The sequence below is a fragment of the Silene latifolia genome, chromosome Y (genome assembly GCF_048544455.1).
Source record: "Silene latifolia isolate original U9 population chromosome Y, ASM4854445v1, whole genome shotgun sequence".
NCBI lineage: Eukaryota > Viridiplantae > Streptophyta > Magnoliopsida > Caryophyllales > Caryophyllaceae > Silene > Silene latifolia.
Genome location: NC_133538.1, coordinates 125,032,809 through 125,039,129, shown reverse-complemented (window position 1 = coordinate 125,039,129; position 6,321 = coordinate 125,032,809).

The following is a 6,321-nucleotide window of genomic DNA, read 5'->3' as shown; positions in this document are numbered from 1 at the left end:
GTTTTTGGAAATCAGTCTGAAAACCCTTGATAAGTTTGGAATTTGAGAAAAACACGTTAGATATAAATTGTAGCTAAGACTCATGGGGTTCCAATTCAATTGGCCTTGCATCAATTCGAATTTTCTGGAATTAGTTATTCATTTTATACCGAGTCTGCCATGAGCAGGAAAATCAGGAAAAGTCGTGTTTGTTCTTTAAATTGATATTCCTATTAAGTTATGATGATTCTAGGTTATGTGCATGATTAATTGACTGAGTAGATGGTAATTATACATAATTATGTTATGTAGGTGATGGATAAGTGAAGGATCATAAGTGATTGCTTGTGTGTGCTTGGATTGCGAAAAGGTAGGGAAATACACTTGATTTATTATCGTTGATGTTGAATTGTGTTGACTTGTTTGTGTTTCGTATGACCAAACTGTGAACGTTGACTTGCTTCGTGGCTGTTGATTTACGTTATGATTCATATACTGGAAGGTGATTGACTGAATTGATCGTATTGAGTATGTTATCACAACATTTGGTAACCGGCATGATTTTATGATTGATCAGTTCAAAGATATATATATTGTGTTGCATTAATTTATTTTGAGCATTCATATGCATTGGAGATGGAGGATGTTGTGGTGATGTGGTGTGGTGAAGATGATGTTGTGATAAGGCCAGGCGGGTTCTGGGACTTGCCCTGGTGTCCTCAACAAGCGGCTGGCAGATCGGCTACGGTCGATATATAGTCTACCGGGGATCGGTATGGCTGGGTATTCCGGGTTATGAGATATGAGTTGAGATGGAGATGGAGGTGACGGAGGAGCATGCATATCATATTTTGTTGTTTCATTGTATTCCCTACTCAACCTCGTGGTTGACCCTGTGTATTCGTGAACACCTGTGACGATCCAAATATTGGGGGAGTAGGCTTGACAGGTTTATGAGATAGGCTGGGAGCTTGATGGGCGTGAGACACTGGATCAGAAGACTTAGTAGCTAGATCATCATTTAGAAGACTTTCACTTTCATTTATGTTAGTTCCTTGTAATTTGATGTAAAAGAGGTTTTGTAATAATTAAGTTAAAGTAATTATATATTTTGCCTTGGAGTTTAATTTGTTATTCACTACCTCGGGAAACCGAGATGGTAACAGTCCGGTTTATTAGGGAATGTCTTGCTAAAGGCTCCTTCATAAATCGGGGTGTTACAAAGTGGTATCAGAGCGAACGATCCTCGGGCCTAAACCAATGAACCCAATGAACGTAGGATGTGTCTAAATAAAATGAACCCCTGGGAATAAACTGTTAGGAGCTCACAGTGCGGTTAAGAAGGCGCCCTTAATACGTGCTCTTTTGCCCTCTCAGTTTTGAACCAGGTAACCCGAGAGAAAATTAAGTGAATGGGGTAGTTAGAAGGAAAACCTTGGATATAATCGAGTTGATGTATACCTTGAGACCCATATATTCTAACCATTCTGCAGGAGAACGTCACGGTAAGTATTTTGTATGAATGATGACGTGATCATATGATGTTGTGGAGATGAGAAATAAATTTTCGTGTTCAGATTGATAATCAATGAAGTGTTGGATTGTGGTAATCGTGAGCGTGAAAATAATTGCGAATTGATGATATTTATCTGGATGGATGTGAATGACGTGTTGATAGTGCTATTGTAATACCCCGTATTTTTATATAATATAATTAATTAAACGGATATTATTTTATATTAATTATTATACATTTTATATTACAATTATGTCGGGAAAATAGTTGAGTCGATAATTACATTAAACTAGCGTAAGTTAATTAAGACGGGTTTTATATTGAATTCGAAAGGTGAGCTAAACTAGTGAGCTGGCCCAATAACTGTTCAGCCCAATTAAACCCTAAGCACATTAACCCTATTTAACCCTAACCCTAACCCTAAACCTAAACCTAATACACTCTAATCTCCCTCAACCCGCCTCCCTCAGCCGCCTCCCTTTTTCTTCAGCCCAAACTTCAAATCTCACGCCTAGAGAGAGAGAGAGAGAGAGAGGTCGTGGGTGTTGATGACGCAGCAGGGAAGAGCTAGGGGTGTTGGTCGACGTTCATAGGCGGCCGTGGTGGTTGTTGTGGTGGCGGTAAAGGTACGAGTTCAACCCCCTTTCCTCTGTTTTCGTTTTGTCTGTCGGGTTTTTGGGGGGGTTGTTCGTGTCTTGGTGAGGTTGCTGGTGGTTGGTGTCGGGGTAATAATAATGGGTGGTATTTGGCGAGTACAGTGGTGGTGGTTAGGGTGGTCTTAGGTGGTTGTAGGGGCGAGAGAGAGCGGTGTCGATAAGGGGGTAGGAAACGGGTTTCGATGCGGTTTTCGGGGAGTTTAGACAGGGGGTTTTGGGTGGCACCACCGTGGACTAGGGGAGGTTGAAACGGTGGTCTTTGTGGTGTCGGTGTTCGTGGGTTGGCGGCGAGAAGAATGGTGGTGGTTTGGGCAGGGGTTAGTTAAGGGTTGCGGTGGTGGTGAGTTGAGAAAAGGGGTGTTTGGGAAGGCGTGGTGGTGAACCAGGCCAAATGGCGGCCATGGTTGGACGCGCCGGCGAGGGTCGACCCCACCGGGGTGGTCATTGGTGGTCGGGTCGAGTGGGTGTTGGGGTTGGTGGTTGACACGGCCTCACGGTGGCCTGTGGTGGCGGGTGAGTGCGTGTGAAGGGGGTGGTGTAGGTGACGAGTTGTTTTTAGTGTTGAAACGGGTTTTGTGATAGTTAATCGTTATATTTCGATAATGGGTCACATGCTTAATTAATTAATTTAATTCCGAGTTATTTGATTAAAATGATTAAAGACGGGTTTTAAGTCGGGTTGTTGAATTGTGTTATGTTTGATTCGGGTTTCTTAAAACGTTTAATTCGTTTAATATTTTATTATCACATTAGTTATTTAATTTAATTCCCGAGCCATTTGAATAAATTATTCCCGAGTCAATTAAATAATTTATTTAATTTAATTCCCGAGTTGATTAAAATAATCGTAGATGGATTTTGAGTCGGATCAAGTTAAAGTGGAAAGTTACTATATCGGGAAAGTTTCTATTTTGGGAAATTTCTATATTTAGTAGTTAGTAATTATAAATATTATAATTGTTCTAGGTGACGAATTCGTGAAGGATCGATAATCAAATTCATTGCTTTACTTTCTAGACTGCTTAACTGCTTAATTGGAATTGCTGGCACTTTGAGGTAGGGAAATACACTCCTATTATCGTCATAGTTGAATTGTGTTGACTTGATTCGTGGTTGTTGATTTGCGTTATCATTTATATTCGGAAAGGTGATTGACTGATTTGATCGTATTGAGTATGATATCACAACATCGGGTAACTGGCATGACTTTATGATTTATCAGTTCAGTGATATATATACATATTGCATTGCATTAATTATCACAGAGCATTTTATATGCATTGGAGTTGGAGGATGAGGTGGTGGTGACGATGTTGAGATACGATGTGATGTTGTGATAAGGCCCAAAGGGTTCTGCAGACTTGCCCTGGTGTCCTCACTGTTGAGCCGGCAGATCGGCTTGGTCGATATATAGTCTACCGGGATCGGTATGGTCAGGTTGTCCGGGTTATGAGATGTGTGTGATGAGTTGAGATGGAGATGGAGGTGGCGGAGTATCATGCATATCATATTTTGTTGTTTTATTGTTTTCCCTACTCAACCTCGTGGTTGACCCCGTGTATTCGTGAACACCCGTGATGAACCGTTTTATGGGGAGCGAGACTTGACAGTTTAAGAGATAGGACGGGAGCTTGATGGGCGTGAGACACTGGATCAGACGACCTAGTAGCTAGATCATCATCTAGAAGACTTCACTTTTATTTGCGTCAGTTCTTGTAATTTAATTTGAAAAGAGAATTTGTAATAATTGAGTTAAAATAATATATAAATTGCCTTGGAGTTTAATTTGTTATTCACTACCTCGGGAAACCGAGATGGTAACAGTCCGTTTTATTAGGGAATGTCTTGACGAGGACTTCCTTTATAAACCGGGGTGTTACAAAGTGGTATCAGAGCGAACGATCCTCAGGCCTAAACCAATGAGCCCAATGAATATAGGATGTGTCTAAATAAAATGAACCCCGGGATAGAACTGTGGAGCACACTAAGGTAAGGTATGAGTTAGGGGCCCCCTCACACCGAACCTGTGGTCCTCTCAGTTGAACCGGAAACCATGAGTGTATACGAGAGAAAGGGTAGAATAGTTGCTTGAGGTTGAACAGGAAATTCAAATATCGTTGCCTAAGTGTTAATTGATTGATACATTGATTATTGCAGGACAACGTTACGGTAAGTATTTTGTATGAATGATGTGTTGATAGTACTACTATGACTAAGTAATATGCGGTTATGTGATCCCGAAGCCATGTTAGTATAGTCTTGTGATAGTAATAAGAAACACGATAGAATCTCATATCTTTAGTCATCACAATCGTGATTTAGATGTAATGAGTAGATCGAGATGCGAAGGGTATTTATGGGATAGATGTTTACGTAAGTACAGTGTTAGATTTAAGTCAGGATGGATTAGTATCGATAGTATAGTTGTAAGAATTGGGACATAGAAATGAATGACTTAGTGATAAAACTCGTTTTGGTTGATGTTACTCTTAAGTTGACCTTACTGCCATTTCTTTTCTGTTCATTGTCTATCGATGAAAATTTTATGAGAGATAGCCTCGTGAGTTAGTGTTCAATAGACGTTGGTTTCATGCTTATATGATATACAGACTAGGAGTAATAAATAATTTAGTGAGCTGTGGTTAGGAAGTTCCTGTGCAGTAATGTTCGACAAACGATTTTGTGAAAATCCTCATTTAAATGTAATCATAATTTTTACATAATTCCAACTCCATCGATCAAAAGAGTCGCATATGTTTTCAAATTAATAAGCCACGAAAAATCTTGATGTTTCAATATTAAATAATAAATTTTGCAAACTGACCCAAGTTTTGAACCAATAGCTGTCACATGTTTGTTTGGACCAACTGAGTTGTAAAATTCTTTAAAAATGGAATTCTTGTGCTTTAAACCTAATTCTTTTTCCCTGTGTTTTGAACTCATCATGTTTTATAAAAGTAATATGAATCAAGTTTTAATCGAATAGTTATTTATTCGTAATTTTTGGAAGTTACAACGTAAATCAAAACATTTAAAATGTGCGTTCTATATTGAATTTTCATACAATTGTTTGGTTAATTCATGAGTTTAATAATGTGAATTTGTAATGTTTAATATGACGATAGTAACACGCATGTTCAATAGTTAGGTATCTTAATCAGTGATAAAATTAAAGTTTAGTTGATAACATTGTTGGCATGATAGTATGAGTAAAACTGAATAGCTTAAATTGATTCTTAATCAAGGGTGAAATATTTTATACGAGTCCAGTTGTTGCATATTTATATACCTTTGGCATGTTGTAATATCTCTGGTGTGTTCCACATATTCGCATAGTGGTCGGATATATAAAAATATAAAACTATATGGTCGTGTCTTGGTAAAGTTGATGGTATTAAAAGTAATTTGATTGTTTTAATATACTCGCATGAAAATTATAATAATTATATTTAAAAGTTTATACATGGATGGTAGTAATGATGGTGTCTAAATGTTCACACGTGTAGGATATCATCTGAGTTCTAATGCCTTTTATGTGAGTCGGTGTGCCTATAATATATTTATTACTTACATTGCATTAATCTATTTCAGTGGACCTAAACCTAGGACATCATATTAAACAGTGTTGTTAATTCTTAGTGGATATGTTCATCATTATATCGTCATAAAATACTAAAGGGATTCTTGCAATTGTAGGAGCATGATATAAAGGAAATTGTTTGATATAATATGACATTTGACATAGCTATATTCTCGAGTCGTCACTATCAATTATATTTTAATAAAGATTGTATGATAACTATGTTGACAATGATAATAGGATAAACCTTTGATGATTCACATGATATGCGTTGGTCTATATGATAGTCGTTGTAGCCACGTTTAATTGAGCCGTGAATATAACTGAGTAAAGAAACGCAACTCAAATCCTGATGTTGAGGTAATAGTCATTCCTTAGTAAAGATAGGGCTGAAATGAATAAGATGAACCTGTAGATTACGATATATGAGTCGACACCTAAACTCGTTTTGTTGAAGGAATTGAATTTAAGTTTATCTGATTTGGAGTTTCGTAGTAAACTGTAAATGGATTCTATGACGACCTTGTTATAAGATTATGTTAAGAAAGTTATTCACCGTCCAGTATAAAAGTAAAAGTTTTGAAAATGAA